The sequence below is a fragment of the Mesoplodon densirostris genome, chromosome 19 (genome assembly GCF_025265405.1).
Source record: "Mesoplodon densirostris isolate mMesDen1 chromosome 19, mMesDen1 primary haplotype, whole genome shotgun sequence".
Taxonomy (NCBI): domain Eukaryota; kingdom Metazoa; phylum Chordata; class Mammalia; order Artiodactyla; family Ziphiidae; genus Mesoplodon; species Mesoplodon densirostris.
In genome coordinates, this window is record NC_082679.1 from 27,985,876 (window position 1) to 28,006,562 (window position 20,687).

General features: G+C 49.3%; 1 long non-coding RNA gene across 1 annotated transcript in view; it reads right to left on the minus strand.

Moving 5' to 3' along the window:
* Nucleotides 1–1,860: 1,860 nt before the first annotated feature.
* Nucleotides 1,861–20,687, minus strand: part of LOC132479762 (uncharacterized) — a 56,819-nt gene continuing 37,992 nt past the window's right edge. The window contains exons 2-6 of the long non-coding RNA XR_009530571.1: nucleotides 8,575–8,745; nucleotides 6,069–6,169; nucleotides 3,958–4,003; nucleotides 3,814–3,856; nucleotides 1,861–1,875 (exon numbers count right to left, since the gene is read on the minus strand). This is a non-coding gene — a long non-coding RNA (uncharacterized LOC132479762). The remainder of the gene's footprint in view (nucleotides 1,876–3,813; nucleotides 3,857–3,957; nucleotides 4,004–6,068; nucleotides 6,170–8,574; nucleotides 8,746–20,687) is intronic.

The window sequence follows — 20,687 nt, forward strand, 5'->3', positions numbered from 1 at the left end:
TGCATCGGCAGGCAGACTCCCAACCACTGCACCACCAAGGAAGTCCCGAACCTGATGTTTCTTAAATGCTTTCCGGGATGGCAATCCAGGACACGAGTGTGTAATCTATACATGCATTTGAGAGCAAATATTCCACGAGTAATAATTATGCCAAGGGCATGGAAAACCCACTGATACTTGACCAGGCGATGGATCAAAACCTGGTGGCACAGTGGTTAAGAATTGCCTGCCAATGCAGGGGACACGGGTTCGAGCCCTGGTCCGGGAAGATCCCACATGCCGCGGAGCAACTAAGCCCATGCGCCACTAGTGAGCCTGCGCTCTAGCGCCCGCAAGCCACAACTACTGAAGCCCGCACGCCTAGAGCCCATGCTCTGCAACAAGAGAAGCCACTGCAACGAGAAGCCCGCGCACTGCAACGAAGAGTAGCCCCCACTCGCCGCAACTAGAGAAAGCCCACGCACAGCAATGAAGACCCAACGCAGCCAAAAATAAATTAATAAAATAAATAAAATTTTAAAAAAATAACACCACCTGTAGTTTGAAGGATTCTGAGTTAATCCTAGTGGAGGGCTCAGAGCAGTACGTGGCTCTTGGCTGGCACACGAGAAACATCATCTATCGTTGTTACCGTCATTATTACTGTCCATGTTGTCGTTAATAACAGCTCAGTGAGGTGGGCACTGCTCCCTCCTTGCCTCCCAGGCCGGGGAAAGGGGTCACCCTGCTGCTGAGTGGAGGGCAGTGCCTGGCAGGATGGGGCTCCGGCTCGGCCCCCAACCAAGGACCAGGCAGTTCTGAGTTCCTAACCGCTAAATGGCCATAACCAAACCCGCCTCCTAGGACAGTCGTGACGTTCACTGACGTCACGTACAGGAGGTGCTGAGAACCTGACCAGGGACGTTATGGGCATTAAGAGGATGGCACGGGTAAGAATAACGCACATTGTTACTCTTCCGTAAATGTAATAACATGAACATAATGTGTATTTGTTGGGTTCTGGATTTAGTCATTTATATTATGCCAGATAAATTATTTGGAATGTTACTGTGGTTGTTGTGAGGACTAAATGAAAATTACTGTAAAGGGCCTGGCATATGATAGGTATTTGGTAACTGATAGTTATGTTAATGAAGACGGAGGAGGGGGGAGTGGGAGGGAGAGAGAAGAGGGGGGAGATGGAAAAAGGAGGGGGAGGGATGGGGAGCGAAGCGGGGAGGGGAGAGGCCACAGAAGAGGAAGAAGAGGGAGGGACGACTGGCACTGAGTAATGGGCCCGGCACACAGTAGGTGCTCAATAAAAGTCCACTGTGTTCCCCGCTCTGGGCTTTGCTCATCACCCCTGCCTTCATCTTCCAGGTGGAGACTGAGGTCCACAACAGTCGATCCCCTTCCCCCAGGTCACACACCCCACCCATCGCTGGGCCGGGACACGACCCCCCCACTGTGAACTCCAGAGACAGCCTCTGCCTCTGTTCCAGCTCTGTAGCAGCTGCCCTCCAAGGCCAGGGACTCAGGACCACACCTCCTTCTCTTGAGGGGCCGGAGGGCACAGCTGGGGGTCCAGCAGCTCCGGCCTCACCTCCACCCCACACTGCTCCTCAGTGACTGCCCCCTGCCCCCCTCCCGGCAAAGTGCCTCAGGGGACGAGTGCGACCCCTTCTCCCCTCCCCCACTGGCTGCCACCACAGGCGACTTGGGTGATGCCTGGAGCCCACGGCCTTCCCCGAGCCCCCGGGCCACTTACCCCAGGACCTTCATAGAAGGCACTTCGGGCCTCCCCGGGATTATCCAGGAGCTCATCACTGTCAAGCTGCACCAAGACCCGCCCCCACCCAAGGTCAAAGGTCAGCTGGGCAGTGGGCCGGCCCACCTCTAGAACAAAAACCAATTGAGGGTTACATGGGACAAAAAGACAGAGACGAGGTGGGGGGGTTGCGGGGGGAGATTCGAGGGGTACAGGAAACTCCGCCTCCAGAAAAGTCGCCCCAAAGAAAGGGGCTTGGCTGCAAGATTAAAATGCGAGGCAACCCCAGCACTGAGTCCGAGCCTCTCCTGACATGCCTGCCTTGAACTCTAGAATCCTGCCTCCGTGGCTTTGCTCAAGCGTCTTTGGTAACACATCTGGCAGGGCCGGTCACATTTGTCACCTCCTCCCGACAACTGTCCGTCCCTTCCCACTAAGTCACTCCTTCCACTGCCCAGCCCAAGCACCCGGCACGCCATGCCACCCGGGCGCCTAACGTGCGTGTGTTCCCGTGTCTGGGAGCACAGGGACCTGTCTCGTTCCTGCAGACATAGGCAATGTCTACAACAGGCCCTAAGCGCCCAATGAATGGCTGTCCACAGCCAAGCCTCCCCAGTTTCTCTGTCCAGCTGATCTTTTTCCAGAACCCCAGACTGCTATATCCAATAGCCGCCCTTGGACTTCTGGCATCCACCTCGAACTCCCAGTCTCAGAGAACGGTACCACCACCCACTCAGCTGCTCAGGTCAAGTCCAGGAGGCATTCTGGATGCTCTTTCTTCCTCACTGTCTAAGCCACCAGCAAGTCTAGTGATCCTGCCTCCCAGACAGATCCCAGAGCCAGCGTCTGGTACCTCCTCCCGTGCCTGCCCTGGGGCCCAGGCCACCAACTTCTGCTCCGCACTCGCCTCCGCTCCACAGATTATTTGATACATCCCCTCTCAAGGAGCTGAGCTCCGTCCCCTCCCTGTGAGTGTGGGCGCGCTTAGTGACTCGCTTCTAGCAAATGCAGTATGACGGAAGTGACAGTGTGCGACTTTGGAGACTAGGTCATAAGAGGCACTGAGCTTCCTCCTGGCTCTCTCCCTTGGGTCACTTGCTCTGGGGGAACCAGCTGCCATGCTGTGAGGACACTCAAGCAATCCTAGGGGGAGGCCCACATGGTGAGGAGCTGAGGCCTCCAGCCAACTGCCACGGCAGTGAGTCACTGTGGAGGCACATCCTCCAGCCCCAGACAAGCCCTCAGATGACAGTGGCTCCAGGCAACATCCTGACTGCTACTCAGGGGAGACACTGAGCTAGACACCCAGCTAAGCACTCCCCAGTTCCTGACCCTCAGAAACTGAGAGCTCTAACAAATGTTGTTTTAAGTCACTAAGTGATGGGATAACTTGTTATGCAGCTGTGGGTGACTGATACAGCTCCTCATGGCTCAACAGACATCCACTCTCCCCCACTTTGTTCCGTTCTCTGGAGGGCAAACGGAATGTGGCATTCTCCTGCTTAATAACCCGTCAGAACTGCCTGTCACGTTCAGAATAAAGTCTGAACTCCTCGATCAAGTCCTCCAAGCCCTTCATGACCTGGTGATTTTTGTCCACTCCAGTCTTACCACCTTCTAGTTTCCCCTTCATTCCGGCCCCACTGGCCTTCTTTCTCAAACTTTCCAACCTTCCTACCTGTCCTTCCCCTGCCCAGAGCGCCATGGGCACCTCCCTTTGATCCTTCAGGTTCACACCAGCTAGAGAAGAAGCCCCTGCTTCCGCCTCCCATTCATTTTCTTTTAAACCTCTTTTGTTGTGCAAGTGACATTATTATTTCTTATGCTGCTCTGCATGGTGCTTTCCACCATCACCTTTATCAGCTCTCGGTTGCTTTGTTTACCAAGGAAATGTGTATGGAGTGAGGGCAGGGATTTGCCATCTCTTTCACTCTCTGCCATAACCCTGGGGCCTGGCTCATGGAAGGCAAGGGGCAGATGTCTACTGCATCAGCGGGGAGTGTCTCTCAGCTCCCAATTCCACAGGCCCCTGCCCTGGGGATGCTTCTCCCTGCCCCAGCACTCACCTTCTCAGATCCATGTAAGAAGTCATTGAGGGCCTGAGGGTCACTGAAAGAGAGAAGGGGAGAGACATTTGAGGAGATGAGGGACAGGGGAGGGGAGGGAGAGGGTGGGGGAGGGTGGGGTGGGGTGGGGAGCCCATTACTCACCAAATCACGTCTAGTAAGCATCTCCCATCCTCATCATCCATCGCCACTGGACGGGGCGGGGCGGGAAGAGGGCAAGGGAGACAAGTTAGATGTCGGCAGCGTGCCAGGACCCTCCCTGCAAGGACCATTCCCTGGGGCCAAGACCCCTGGAGGGGTCAGGGTTTCTGTCCCCTTAAGTCTAGGGGCATGGGTAGGGGTGGGGCAGGTGCCCTCCGTACCAGAGCCTCCTGATCAGAGACAGACAGCTGCCTTTTCCTCCTCCCTCTCTCTCCCCAGCGTCTGATGACCACGGTGATGACATCAACCCAGACTGAGTCCTGATCACATGCAGGCCCCGTGCTAAGTGCTTCACACACATGTATCTCATTTAATCCCCACAGGATCCCTCGAGGTGGGTCCTGCCACCCCCGCTTTGCAGATGAGTAAAAGGAAGAGCTGAGACCATGGTTCTCTGTCTCCCAGCTAGCAGGTGGCGGAGCCAGCCCTGAACCCACAAGTCTGGCCCCAAGCCTGTGCTCCTGTCCTACACGTGACTGGGTGAAGGAGGGAGGGAGGGGAGGCGGCATGAAGGGGCCCAGGCTCTGGGTCCCCCTGGAAGACACATGCAGCGTGGTTCTCAAGGAAGGGAACAGAGAGGGAGAGGGGCCAGGAGGGCAGGCGCTCTGAGTCAGAGGAACCGCCAGAGCCGGGCCGAGCCTGTCAGAATGATGAGGATAAGGACGGCTAACATTTGGCTCCTGCTTACCATGTGCCAGGCACTGTCCCAAGCGTTTCACAAATGTTAGCTTGTTCAGCCCCCATGGGAAAGGGATGCCGTGTGCCCCAGTTTACAAGTGAGAAAACAAGTTCTCTGTTTGCCCATCCACCCCCGCGCCAACCACCACTGCTCCAGACATCCTACCAAGCTTCCATGCACCCATCTTTACAAACTTCCACCCAACCGCCCATCTTTCTTGTCTTCCAAACACACAAACTGACCCGTCCTTCCATCCATCCGCTCCTCCTTTTTACTGTTTTGGGCCGCACTGAGAGGCTTGCGGGATCTCAGTTCTCCGATCAGGGACTGAACCCGGGCCCGGGCAGGGAAAGCACTGAGTCCTAACCACTGGACCGCCAGGGAAGTCCCCATCCGCCTATCCTTCCATCAGCCCACGCATCCTTCCCTCCCAACCACGCAGACAGAACACGATGAGAAATCACACACAATCCCAGTCCAGGGCCATGGAGTTGTTACCCTCTCTTTTTCTTCTTGGTAGGGGGAGGGGGATGGTCCCGAACTCACTGAGGACATGGTGACTGTCGTGCCCCCCCACCCAGCTGGGTCACCACCCCTAACCCTCAATAGCATTCTCTGAACTTCCTGATCACCACTACAGCCCCTATTACCCTCGACGGCTCTGTGACGTAAAGAATCTCAGGGAGGGAACCCATATGGTTATTTCAGGGGCTTCTCTGGACAGTACCCTGGAGAGTCTGATGAAAACAAAAGACCCTCTTGCCAGAAACATGCATGTGGGCCAGAAATGTTACACGTTCTTTCCCAGGGGGAAGTGTGTCATGGGACACACACACACACGTATGCACACACGTACACACTTCACGGGCCCTGGGTTAACAAGCCCAGTCTAGAACAGAAACACATGGCCCCGGAGCCTCACACACCCATCACGCTCGCCTCTAGAGCTGGCCCCGGGGACTGTCCCCAGAGAGGCCCTTCCAAGGCTCTTGCTGCATCCGTGCGGCAAGATAACACACTCTCTCTGGCTTCATATCTCCGCCCACACCCACTGTCTTCCCATGTCACCAGCTCTGTGGCCTACGAGCCCCTGCCCTTCCCAACCAGCCTAAGGTGGGCAAGGCCCGGCCAGGGAATGACAAGGCAGGATCTGCAGAGAATCTGGAGAAGACGGAAAGCGGGGAGGGAGATCCTGCTGCAGATGGCATGGAGGTTGGGGGGGAATGGCCCGAATGACCCAGGGGGCCCAGGCTGGAGAGGGCGGGGCTGAAGGATGTGGCTGAGCCAGGCTCTTCCAAGAAGGAACGTCCCTTCCGGGGAGGTGGACGGGAGACCACGGCCCCTCCGGGAATGAGCGGGATGCTTGGCTGGTTACCTGCGCTACAAACGAATCATGAAGGGAAGGAGGGGGCGTCCACTCCAGCTCTACGCAGGGCCCCCAGCTGGGGATGTGGGGAGGGTCCTTTTGGGGGCCAACTGTGGAGAGAGAATGAGAGAGAGGCTGTGAGTGAGACAGTCAGTGAAAAGGAGAAAGATGTAGCCAGAGAGACGAGAGGTCAAATACCAGTTTAAAACCACAGGAAAGGGGCTTCCCTGGTGGTGCAGTGGTTGAGAGTCCGCCTGCCGATGCAGGGCACGTGGGTTCGTGCCCCGGTCTGGGAAGATCCCACATGCCGTGGAACGGCTGGGCCCGTGAGCCATGGCCGCTGAGCCTGCGCGGCCGGAGCCTGTGCTCTGCAAGGGGAGAGGCCACAACAGTGGGAGGCCCGCATACCGCAGAAAAACAAAAAAACAACAACAAAAAAAACCCACAGGAAACAACACTGTACATTATCACATATATATATGCAGACACACTGCACTATATCTACATACAATGTGTGTACATATATATATATATATTCACACACACACACATCATGCAATAGTATATAACATTATATGATATAATCCATCAGCACTTCAATCTAGCAAAATACAGTCAGGTCTCATCATCTGAGGTGCTTATGTCCTATAAGGTCACCGTGAATTTGCGATTATGGCCGCTGAGCCGCAGCCCCTGGGGAAAGACAGGGTTAGCTTCCTGCCAGCTTCTGGTCCCATTCTCATCAACCCATCAATATATCCCCTTGGTTTATGTGTGTTTCTGTTTAAAGACACCTTGTTTGGGACTTCCCTGGTGGCGCAGTGGTTGAGAGTCCGCCTGCCAATGCAGGGGACACGGGTTTGAGCCCTGGTCCGGGAAGATCCCGCATGCCGTGGAGCAACAGAGCCCGTGCGCTACAACTACTGAGCCTGCGCGCCTAGAGCCCGTGCTCCGCAACAGGAGAAGCCACCGCAATGAGAAGCCCGCGCACCACGAGAGTAGCCCCTGCTCGTCGCAACTAGAGAAATCCCGCGCACAGCAACGAAGACCCAACTCAGCCATAAATAATAAATAAATAAATAAATTTATTTTAAAAATAATTTAAAAAAACAATAAAGACACCCTGTTTAACATAAACGGTTGATTCGCTCACACCGAGCTCAAGGCCCACAGCGCTGTAACTCATGCCTGAGGGCAGGTCACCTCACACGCGCGATCTCTCCAGAGCACATCGCAGCCTTCCTGTGCTTATGGACAGTGGGCGGCCCTTCAGCCCTACACGGGAGGGGCCGGGTTTAACAGCAAAACCACCCACAAAAAGCACAAAAGGGCAAAACAACAGGGCGCTAAAGAGGATGCTTCTTTATAGCTCTCGAGCTGAACAGAGAGGCAGAGGGTCGCCGCGTTCAACCTCAGCTGGTAGCACGTGCATCGGGAGACTCAAGATAGACTCACGGCTCTGCACACGTCTGCAAGTGACCAGGAAAGCGCCGTGAGTACTGATTTGGGGGTTAACAATGTTAGCAAATAGGCGGATTCACAAATATGGAATCCACGAATAACAAGGATTGACCTGATGACAGTAATGATGGTGGCTGTGATGACGATGATGATGGCTGCTGGTTTGAAGTACTCTGCACGTATCAGCCTGTTCACCGTCTTTGAATCCCTATGAAGCAGGTGCTTTTCGCAGCCCCATTCCACAGATGAGGAAGGCGAGGCTCAGAACGGTGAGCCATACGCCCTATATCCCTCCAGTGGTCAGTGGTCAGGCTGGGGTCTGAGCCAAGGTCGGCTGACTCCAGAGTCCCCGCCCTTAACCACTATCCCACAGACGGTCCTCTCGTCATATTGTTTCTCTTTTAAATGTGAAGCCAACACGCCACAGGGTCAAGATAAGACGAAGCTGGGTGACAGCCTTTGTTAGCATTTCGTGAATGCCTGGGATAGCTCAGAGCCAAAAAAGCGATAAAGCGAGCAGATGGAAGAGAGAGCAGGAACGAGAGCTGCTTCTCCTTTTTATGGAGAGCCCCAGGCCCTGGAAAGATCTAGAAAGCATCTGTCACAAGACCCTGGAACACGGGATCCTGGCCCATCTAGATTCCAGGTGCACTGCCCTGGACCAGGGTGATCACAAGCGCCCAAGGTGGCTTTGGGAGCGCCGCCAGCTCCATGTGGGTTCCCCCCTCCTCCATGCCCCAAGCTTTGGGTGTGGCCCAAGTTCTGTAAACGTCGGACCAGAAGTAGAGCCAGGAGGTGGGCGTCTCCTGAACAGGGCTCTCCAAAGGGGATCTGCGGGTGAATGTCCAGTGGGAGGCTCCAGCCTGTGAGAATCTGTTATCCATGTGTTTTCATTCAGATGGTAACAGCAGAGCAATGGACGAGGGGGACTTTCCGGGGAGAGGGCAAGCAAGGTTCTGCATGGTGATGGGGTGTCTGTTACATGGGGGTTTAAAAATTCACAGCTCAGGTTTCTGTATGTCAACACATATCAATTCAACCATGTTAATTTTACCTTTAAAAAACTGTACAAAACAGGGCTTCCCTGGTGGCGCAGTGGTTGAGAGTCCGCCTGTCGATGCACGGGACGCGGGTTCGTGCCCCGGTCCGGGAAGATCCCACATACCGCGGAGTGCCTAGGCCTGTGAGCCATGGCCGCTGAGCCTGCGCGTCTGGAGCCTGTGCTCTGCAACGGGAGAGGCCACAACAGTGAGAGGCCCGCGTACCGCAAAAAAAAAAAAAACAAAAAAAACAAAAGTGTACAAAATAAATAATCAGCATAGAGTTGTAGTGGGGGAGGAGAGCTAACAGACATGGCAAATGTTGGTAACTGTTAGAGCTGGATGATGGCTACCTGGGGGCTCAGTACACCGTTCTAGTTAATGTACATCTTCTCGAAAGTTTCCATAATAAAAAGAAAACCATTTGTCAATGATCAGCAGGTCCGGGGTTCCTCTGAGATGGGTCCCCTGTTCAGGTGCCAGGGTTGGCATCTATGTCGCCTATCAGGTTGATGCCAAGAGGCCCAGCATGGGGTTACAGTTTGGGGTTGGAGTCAGCAGTTCAAATCTCCACTTCCCCACACATGGGCTGAAGTCGGGCAAGTGACTTCACCGCTCTAGGCTTCAGTGCCCTCATCTGTAAAATGGGCACAATCATAGTCCTTATTTTCACGTATGGCAGTGGAGAGGCTCTTAGGCCTTTAATCCTCTGGTGTAGTAAAGTATTTGTAAGCGATAGATACTGTTACACAATCATTTTAGCTGCCATTGTGAATCTTACCTAGTGGGGCAACTCCCAAAGCTTTCTGGCCACAGCACAGTCAGGTTGGACAAAAGTCCCCAGGCCCCAGCTTTTCCACCTGGTGCCTTTTGTCACATTTGGCCCTTGAGCACATTTTGAAGGGTTTACACCCAAGGCAATAGAAATGAAAGCAAAAATAAACAAATGGGACCTAATCAAACTTATATGCTTTTGCACAGTAAAGGAAACCAGAAACAAAAGGAAAAGACAACCTATAGCCTGGGAGAAGATACTTGCAAATGATGTGACTGACAAGGGCTTAATTTCCAAAATATACAGACAGCTCATACAACTCAATAACAACAAAACAAACAACCCAATCAAAAAGTGGGCAGAACACCTGAATAGTCATTTCTCCAAAGAAGACATACAAATGGTCAACAGGCACATGAAAAGATGCTCAACATTGCTAATTATCAGAGAAATGCAAATCAAAACTACAATGAGGTATCACCTCACACCAGTCAGAATGCCATCATCAAAAAGTCTACAAATAATAAATGCTGGAGACGGTGTGGAGAAAGGGGAACCTTCCTGCACTGTTGGTGGGAATAGAAATTGGTGCAGCCAATATGGAGAACAGCATGGAGGCTCCTTAAAAAACTAAAAATGGAGTTACCATATGGAAGGGTTTACATATCATTTGATTATGCACGTGGTCCGACTTCAACTGCCAGGTACCAGGTCTCCTTGGGTCCTTCCAAACCCCTGTTGTTACCCCATTTGTCAGGTGAGATAAACGAGGCTAAATAGAGTGGTGAAGGGGAAACCATGGGCCACACACAACCAGTGATACGTGCCCCCTACCCACTCATGCACAAGGCTACCCAGGAGCCTGCAGCTCTCAACCCGGCAGACAGAGGGAGCCTTGAAAGACACAAATGAACCCACTGAGAGTGGAAAGACAGAATTTGAATGCTGTCTGGATATCTGATGATACTAAGATATTGTGATTAAGATTCTAGGTATAACAATGGCATAGTGTTTTTGTTTTTCTGCTTTTTTTCCTTTAGAGTTCTTACCTTTTAGTAATACATCCTAAAATACATAGGGGTGAAGTGATCAAATGTCTGTGATTTACTGCAAAATAATCCAGTTCTGGGAGGTCAGGGGCATACTGACCTGCGCTGTCCAATACGGAAGCCACTAGCCATGTGTGACTACGCGCATTTAAGTTCAAGCTAATGAAATGAAATTAGGGCAAATGACTTGAGTAGTTATTTGTCCAAAGAAGATATACAAATGGCCATAAGCACAGGAAAAGATGATCCACACCACCAATCATTAGGGAAATGCAATCAAAACCACAGATGCCGCCCCACCCCCTTTAGAAGGGCTACTATCAAAAAACCAAAAATTAACAAGTCTTGCCGAGGACCTGGAGAAACTGGAACCCTGGTGCTCTGTTAGTTAGTGGAAATGTAAAATGTTGCAGCTGCTGTGAAAAACACTTTGGCGGTTCCTCAAAAAATTAAAAATAGAATTAGCATATGACCCAGCAAGTCCACTTCTGGCTATATACACAAAAGAATTGAAAGCAGGGTCCTGAAGACAGATTTATACACCCACGATCACAGCAACACTATTCACAAGAGCCAAAAGGTAGAAACGAGCCAAAAGGTAGAAACCACCCAAGTGTCCATCAACAGATGAATGGATAAGCCAAATGTGGTGTCTATTTACAATGGAATAGCATTCAGGGAGGAAATTCTGATACACGCAACGGCATGGATGACCTTAAGCTAGGTGAAGTGAGCCAGTGACAAAAAGACAAAGATACCATCTGATGCCACTTATGACGGAGAGACAGGAAGTAGAAAGGCAGCTGCCAGGGGCTGGGGGCAGGGGAGGAGAAACCGGGAGTTATTGTTTAGTGGGTGCAGAGTTTCAGTTCTGCAAGATGCTACAAGTTCTGGAGAAGGATGGGGGTGAAGGTTGCACAACTATGCAAACGCACTTACTGTCGCTGAATCGTACACTTCGAAATGGCTGAGATGGTAGGTTGTGTTATGTATATTTTACTGCAATAAACAAATGGGAAAAAAAGGGGACAAGGAGGAATGTGAAAGTTTTAAATAAAAAAGATTTACCTTAAGAGTGTAAAGGAAATTAAACATTTAGTTCGCGGTCACGGTGGCGACATTTCGTGGGCTTGACAGCCACGCGTGGCTGCTGGCTACCACACAGGACACCGCAGATCTAGAATATTCCCACGGTGGCAGAAAGCTCTCTTGGACAGCGCTGGTCTGTCAGAGTGGCAGAAAACTGAAAATTGGCAAAGAGTTGGTTGATGGGGTCCATGTTTTACTATTCTACTTTGTGCACATTTGCAGTTTTCCAAAATGAAAATTTTTTATTTTGAAAATACTTGAACATCCAAAAATCATACGTCTCTCTGATTTTTTGTCGTCTGTCTCCCCCACCAAAATGTCAACCCCCCCCGAGGACAGGGATTTTGTCTGTTTTGTTCCCTGTGGGACACCCAGAGCCTGCACAGAGCATGGCACATGGTAGGGGGTCACTAAATATTTGTGGGGTGAACAAATGAATTTACACAGGTGGTTAAACAAACCCAATCATTATTCGTTCAAAGAGCAGCCTGGTGAGAAAGGCATTTACTAATTGCCCGCTCTGTGTCCAGCATGGGGGAGAGCTGAGGATACCGTAACGAACAAAAGCAGACCCAGTCCTTGACTTTGGGCAAGATCAGGACTAGTGGTTCTCAACCAGGGGTGACATTAGACGCCCCTCTCCTTCCTCGACACACACATACTCAAAAAGCTTTTGAAAAAGTGACCCGGGGAGGTGGGGGACACACAATTAGCATGCAAAGCTGCAACCCCAAATTACGCACAGGGGAGTGGACGCCTTGCGCTCCTTCAGAGCAGAAGCTTTAAAAGCCATTGCACGGTTCTGCCCAAGTCCTGGCATGACAATGGGTACGTGGACGGAGCCACAGCCAATGCACGAAGCTCGGACACACGAGCGAGAGAGGAGCCTTTGCTGCTGTCAGCTGCTGAGATCTAGGGCTCACTCATTACTGCAAAGCACTCAGCCGAAGCTGGCTGATACATCTAGGAAGAGCCTACCCTGCCCCAGTGCTTCCTTGGTATCAGGCCCTGTGCTAACCCCACACCTATTGGTTCCTCCCAGTCCCCGGGGAGGCAGGAGGAACATTTCCCACAGCGCAGGAAACTGAGGCTCCCAGGGGTCAGGACACTTGCCCCAAACCACACTGTGAGGCCAGAATTTGAACTCAGACCCTGTGATTCTGAAGAACCTCCTTCTCCACCACTGGGCTATCAAAAGCACGAAAAGATGGGCTTGCGAAACCACAACCAGCTCAAGAGAACAGCCACGATGCAACAATGACAAAGTGTCCTTCCAGAAAATCCTGTGAATTTCTCCGGCACTTGGAATGCCATCGGAGTTTTGCGTTGTCATCAGGAGTTGTGCACAAGCCAGGTTGCTGAGCAGGATACAGAATTAAAAGTCCCCGCAAAGCTCCAGAAACAGGCTAATTTTAATTTAGATTTAATTTAATGCTAGTAACCCTCAGGTTATTTGCAAGTCATAAAAATCAAAGTCGACGGAACACTACCATTTGCTCATGGGAAGTGATAGGGGAAGAGGATGTGGCAAAGTCTAGCTGGTGCTTTTCCAAACACCATTTCCCCACCCCTCCTCGCCTTGCTCACAGAAGCCTGATGCTGCTCGGGGTAACCCCTGCCAATTCCAAGATGTAAACAAACGCTGTTCTGAGTCAGTCAGTCTTTTTCAAACTATGGGTCATGCCTTTGAGGGTTGTGAAATCAAATTAGCAGGTTGTGACAAGGAATTTTGTTTTAAGTTAAAGAGTATGGGGTCAAATGGAATGGGATAGAATAGGAAATATTAAAAGGCATCACACAGGGTAAGCAAAAGGATCAGTTTGTGATACTCGTTTCAATTTTGTGTGTCTCTGTGTGTACATATTTCCGACTGTGGGTTGTGGCCAAAATAGCTTTAAAATAATTGGACGAGGCCAGTGGCACTGCTCTCCCCTTTATCAGCCATTCACTTTCCCAGGCTTCCTAGCAGCTAGGCTAGCCATAGTTTTGCAAATAAGTAAAAGCCAAAGTGTACAGAGTTGGGTTCTGCTCAATGAATCTTTTGGGGAAGACAGAATTTGGGAAAGGTTTTCTTCCAGAATATAAAGACAGAGCTTCTCTAGGGAGAAAGTCTTTTGCTTCCTGCTTCCAGCTTTGAATACAGTTGAGAAGACTGGAGCTGTGGCAGCTATTTTGCAATCATGAGGCAATAAATCTGAGGCTGGTAAGCCCACCTACGGAGGATAACTGATGAGAGGAGAGAAAAAGACTAGGTTCTTAACAACTCCTCATGGGTTGCCTGCCTCCAGACTTCTTAATCCTTACAGTTTAAGCCACTGTTAGGTTTTCCGTTATTTGCAGTCAAACACAACCTGACACAAACGAGTTGGCATTTCTACACATCTTTGCAGCCCATCACAAGGACTCTCAAAGCCTTCCGTGGGTCAAGGACTGTACTCTGTGAATCCGCTGATTCAGAAGAGAGGCCCAGCAAAATGGGAGAGGGCTGATGGCAAGGGGATCTGGAAAAAAGACCACTGGGGCCAAAAACTCTTCTTCTCCCTAGTCCCACTGTTTACAGCTCCTCCTATTTATTATCCAACCCTTGAACTTGGGCTGGCCTTCTGACTTGCCTTGGCCAACAGAATGTGGTGGAAGTGATGGTGTGCGTTTCTGAGCCTACTCTTTGCCCAGCTGCCATGTGACAAAGTCCAGGCTAGCCTTTCGGAGGACAAGAGACACATGCCCATCACCTCTATCATCCCAGCTCACAGCCAGCCAAGCCCTAGAAGCAGAGCTGCCTAGCTGACCTACAGCTGACCACACCCAGGTAAGACAGAAGTAACCAGAGGTACCCAAGGCCAAATTCTAACCAGTGGAACCACAGTTTTGTTTTAATCCACTGTGGCACATCGTGTTTTCCAAAGATGGCTGAAATAATGTCTACAACCTCCCATGATCTACCAAGGTGTGATCTTGCCAGTCCCCTTGAATTGAGGAAACTTTGTGACTACTTCAACCAGGACAGTGCAACAGAAGTGCCACTATGTGACTTCTGAAGCTAGGTCATAAAAGTCAATTCAGTTTCTGCCATGTCCACCAGGACATTTACCCTGGAAGCCCTAAGCCACCTTAATAGAATTCTTACCGCTCTGAGGCCACCATGCTATGGGGAAGCCTAAGCTAGACACATGGAGAGACCATGAGTAGATGCTCTGGTTGATGGTCTTATCTTCAAGTCATCCCAGCCCAGGTGCCATGCATGGCGTATGAACAAGACCTCAGCCCCCAGCCTGCGAGTCTTCCTAGCCAAGACCGCAGACATCATGGAGCAGAGACCCACTATGTCAAATTCCATGTCAAATTCTTGGCCCATAAAACCTGTGAGCATAATACAGTTGTTCCATTAAGCTGCTACATTTTGGGGTAATTTGTTAAACAGCAACAGTAACCAGAACAGCCTCTAAAGTTGGGGGTTATTTGTTATGTGGCAGCAGCTAGCTGATACAGCCCTCTCTAGAGACTAAGTACCAACTTTGACCTCACACCTCTGACTCACCCAACTCTTTCTTTTTTTTAAAAAATTAATTCATTTATTTTTGGCTGCATTGGGTCTTCATTGCTGCGTGCAGGCATTCTCTGGTTGCGGCGACGGGGGCTATTCTTTGTTGTGGTGCACGTGCTTCTCACTGTGGTGGCTTCTCTTGTTGCGGGGCACGGGTTCTAGGTGCATGGGCTTCAGTAGTTGTGGCATGCAGGCTCAGTAGTTGTGGCTCACGGGCTCTAGAGCGCAGGCTCATTAGTTGTGGCACATGGGTTTAGCTGCTCCGCAGCATGTGGGATCTTCCCGGACCGGGGATTGAACCCATGTTCCCTGCATTGGCAGGTGGATTCTTAACCACTGTGCCACCAGGGAAGTCCCTCACCCAAGTCTTACCCATTCCACCTCCCAAATCTCTCCACTTTATCTCCTCCTCTCCATGACCACTATTCCTGCCCAGATCCAGGCCTCACCATCTCTCTTTTCATCTATCCATCCACCCAGACTTTTGGGGAGAGAGAAAGAAAGAGCTCTTTGGAGAGCAATTAAAATCGACACCACCTTTATGTTCAGTGACCTTTAGAGTTCTAAAATCACTGAATTAGTTTAACAACATAAAAGCGTGCCCTATAAAACTTGGATTGCTCATAAAGCAACTGGTGTCTAACTCCTAAAAGCCTTGTTTACACAGGTAGTCACACACTAGAAATGTTTGGTACGTTCTCTCTTTCCCTTTTTGCCATTCACCGCTGTTCTAAATGAAGCTATAAAGCCACAGACTTGCCAAGAAAATCAGGCATCTGAAAAGGTTTTTGAATTTTTTCTTAATACTAGTGTATAAAAAACAGGGGGGAAACTCTGAGGAGTGAAACAGGTAACGGGGTGGAGTGAAGGGAACAAAAGCAGCGATTACACTGACCAGACACAGGGCTGCCCAGGGCATCAAGCAAAAGAGAACACTTCAAGTTCAGGAAAAAATGGAGTTAAGAGAAGCGAAGGGGAAAGAAAAGCCCCTACAATATTCCACACATGCGTTAGGCCACTTGTTCCTAAACGTGGGCAGGCACCAGAATCACCTGGAAGGCTTTTAAAAGAAAGAATGAAAGAATGGACTTCAGAATCAGCAGGTTGGGGGCAGGGGCGGGGGGTGCTGAAAATTTGCATTTCTAACGAGTTCCCAGGTGATGTTGATGCTGCTGGTCCAAGGACCACTGCTCTAGAAGCTTTTGTCTCTTTAGTTTTCCTTCTGGGGCTCTTGCTCTTGCATAGAACACAAGCCACCAGTTCCTAGCCAGTGTCCAGGCCCCTGACAATGTGGCCTCGCAGGGTCCTCTCCAAGGCTCAGGAGGGTCCAACAGCCAGTCTCAGTCTGATATCCTTTTAAACAGAACTTGGATTTGGTTCCATTCAGCAATGTACCCTCCTAAGAGGACGACTCACAGTGAGTATAGGCCTTTTGCCCCTTTGCCAGAGACTTCCTTTCTCAGCCTCCTTTGCAGCCAAGTGTGGACATGGGAAGATTTTTACATTTGGATAAAAAAGACAGAACCTTACATTGGGAAGATTATTTGCCCCTACTCTTTCCTGCTTGAGAGAATGATGTGAAGCATGGTGACAATGGCCAGTGCTACAGCAGCCATTTTGCACTCCTGAGGGGGAAGGCCCAGTGAATCAGAGACAGACCCAGCATCCTGGCAATACTGAGCTGCCAAATATTCCTGGAATGGCCTTCAACTAGATGTGTTGTTCCAGAAGAGAACTAAGAGCCTGAATTAACTAAGGTTAAACATACACCTACTCTATGACCCAGAAATTCCACTTCAAGGAATTGACTTAATGGATGTGAAAAGTATGTCTACAAAAACATTTGTACAGAAATTTTCATAGCAGCATTATTCACAAAAGCCCCAAATTGGAAACAGCACAGTGTCCATCGACTGGTAGATGGAGAAACAAACTATGTTATATCCACGCACTTGAATACAGCTTGATAATGAAAGGGAATAAACTACTGATACACGCAAGGTCATGGATGAATCTCAAATCCACCATGCTGAGGAAAGGAAGCCAGACACAAAAGACCATTCACTGTGCAATCCCCTTGAAGTAAAGTTCTAGTGAAAGTGATGGGGAAAAAAATCGGAGGTGTGATTGCCTTAAGTGAGCAGCAGGAGGGGGAGAGGGCTAAGTACTGACTAGGAAGGTCCACGAGGAAATCTTCTGGGATGATGGAAATGGTCTGTAGCTAGATCTGGGTGATGGTTACATAGGTAATATTTGCCAAAATTCATCAAGCAGTGCACTTAAGGTTTGTGCCTTTTATTATACTTAATTTGTATCCCAGTAAAGCACAGCTTAAAAAAACAAGAAACAAAAAAACCCTACACAATCCATTCTTGTTATTCGTGGTAGTTATGTTCGACAAAGTTGCCACAAACACTGAATTAGAAAATAAGGAACTATTGCTCCTGGGGGAAATACAGGTTCTTATGAGCCTCTGGTCCCAACATTTTCATCAACTGATCAATACATAACCTTGTTTTTACGTGTGTTTCTGTTTAAAGACGCCTGATTTAATATATACAGCTGATTCATTCGCAGTAAACCCATAACCAACGGCGCTGTAACTCACACCTGAACGAAGCTCATCTGAGACACATCACAGCCTTCTGGAACTTAGGAACACTAGCCAACACTTCAGCACAATGTTTGTGGGGCATTTTAAACAGCTAAACCAGCAACCAAAAGCCCCAAAATGTGAAAAACGTGGCACTAAACAGACCAAGAAAAAGCCACTTGGCTATAGTAAGAGCTGAAACAAGAAGACAGAGGGTCGCCCTGGTTGATCTCAGCTGGGAACAGGCACACAGCACAACTCAAATTTTTCACTTGCTCTGCACATGTCTGTAAATGACCGGGAAAGCAACCGGTGTGCTGATCTGGGGGTTACAAAGAAATTTTAGCAGGTAGATGAATTCACAAATATGGCATGTGGGAATGAGAATCAACTGTACAGGGAAATATTGGTCAAGATTATAGCACATTTATTTACCCTTTACCTGGAGATTTCACTCATGGTCTGATCCTACAGGTACAACCTGATATATCCAAAATTATACATTTAGGAGGTTTTTAGGGCAAGGTGTGTGTCTACCAGCGAGATATTGGAAGTAATCCACTGGCCATCATGGGAAAACAGGTTAAATAAACTGGGTCCATCTAAATGGAAATACTATGCAGCTGTAAAAAAGAATGAAGAATACAAATGGCCACCTATATGGGAAAAGAATCTGAAAAACAATACATATATGTACATATATAACTGAATCACTTTGCTGTATACCTGAAATTAACACAACATTGTAAATCAACTATACTCCAACGTAAAATTAAAAAAAAAATTTTTTTTAAAGAATACAAATGGCCAACAAGCCCATGAAGAGATGCTCAACATCATTAGCCACCAGGGAAATGCAAATCAAAACCACAAGTGGATGGGCTTCCCTGGTGGCGCAGTGGTTGAGAGTCCGCCTGCTGATGCAGGGGACACGGGTTCGTGCCCCGGTCTGGGAGGATCCCACATGCCGCGGAGCGGCTGGGCCTGTGAGCCATGGCCGCCGCGCCTGCGCGTCCGCAACGCGAGAGGTCACAACAGTGAGAGGCCCGTGTACCGCAAAAAAAAGAAAAAAAAAAACCCCACAAGTGGAGACTGCTTCACCCACTAGGATGGCTACAATCAAAAAGACAGACAATAATCAGTGCTGGTGAGGATGTATAGAAATCAGAACACTCATACACTGCTGGTGGGAATGGAAAATGGCGGGGCCTCAGTGGAAAGTAGTCTGGGAAACTCCCCAAACAGTTAAACACTGTTACCATGTGACCCAGCAATATCATTCCTACATATATACCCAAGAGAAATGAACACATGCATTCACACAAAAACCTGTATTCAAATGTCCATAGCAGCATTATTCATAATAGCCAAAAGGTTGAAATAACCCAAATGTCCACCAACGGATGCATGGATCCACAAAACGTGGTCTCTCAATTTGGTGGGATATTACTCAGACATCAAAAGGAATGAGGTACTGATATACCACAGTACAACATGGATGATCCTTGAAAGCATCATGCTGAGTGAAAGAAGCCAGACACAAAGGACCATATATTGTATGATCCCATTTTATGAACTGTCCAGAATAGACAAATCCACAGAGACAGAAAGATTAGTGGTTGCCAGAGGCTGTGGAGAGGGAGGAATTTGAAGTGGCTGTTCTTGGGCACAAAATTTTTTTGGGGGGGGGTGATAAAAATGTTCTGAAACTAGATAGTGGTGATGGTTGCACATTATATAATCTTGAACATATAACCTGTGCATCTACTAGAAAGTGCTGAATTGTACACTTTAGATGGGTGAATTTCATGGTATGTGAATTATATGTTAATAAAGATGCTATTTTTTAAAAAGGAACAAGGATGTTCTCCATATACTGACAGAGAAAGTTCTCCACGACTATTGTTCTGTGCGAAAGTAAAATGCAGAACAGTGTATAAAACGTTACCATCTGCTTAAAGACAGTAGGGAGGAGATACAAGAATATATATTCTAGTAAATCAACTATATATCTACTCAAAAAAAAAAAGACTATATATCTTAAATGCCTTTCTAGGTCTAAAGAACTTCCAGAAGGATCTCTACAGCACTAAACCCACTTATGAACTAGGAGGGGGACCCAGCAGATGGGACAAAGATGGGACAGAGACACTCCACTGCAAATGTTTCAAAAATAGCTTTTGGTTTTTTATAATTTGTTTTTTCGTTTTGGGGGTTTTTTTTGGCCATGCCCCGAGGCTTGTGGGATCTTTGTTCCCTGACCAGGGATTGAACACAGGCCACAGCAGTGAAGGTTCCAAGTCCTAACCACTGGACCACCAGAGGATTCCCCAAAATGTACATTTTAAAAAATGTGTTAAAAAAAAATAAGAGGACAGTTTCCACCATCACTCATCAGCGTAAACTGTTGCTTGCAGCCAAATGCACACAAACTAAAAAGCTATTCAGTGGTAAAAGGAAGAACTGGGATTTGAACCCAGACTTCGGGACACCAAATCCTTGGACAGCCTTCCAGGACTCCCCACTGCCTCAACTCCAGTGTCCATGAAAATGCTGGGAAACTGGGCATCTGCTGGCACGACCTCCCTTCCCTCTACCCTTCCCCGGCAGAAATTCTTTTCTTCCTGAACTTGTCAGGAGCCTTCCCTAATCATGGCCCGATTTCTCTCACATGATGCTTGAGGCAGAACCACTGGGGAGTCCTGAGAAGTGGGAGCCTGAGGTCTACCCCACGAGGGCCAGGGAGCTGGGTGGGCAGGTCCTGAGCCAGCCATGGGTTTGTGGTCCTGGTTTCAAGATGTCACACTTCATCCTGTTTCTTAACAAATGCCCTCCACCCTCCTCCAGGGCTTACTTACAAGCAGCAACGTCCGTCTAACCCTGTCTGTGCTCACCGTCTGGAGGGCTGCAGGGGAGTGGCTAACCGGCCTCCAGCTTCCTCTCGGGTCCCTTCTAAACTCAGCTCCCCACTCGGGCCAAAGAGGTACATTTGATTTGAGGTCACGTGGTTTCCCCTTCCCAGGACTCTCCACTGCCCCACTCAACAAAACAGTGCTGGGGAGACAGCGGCAAGGACA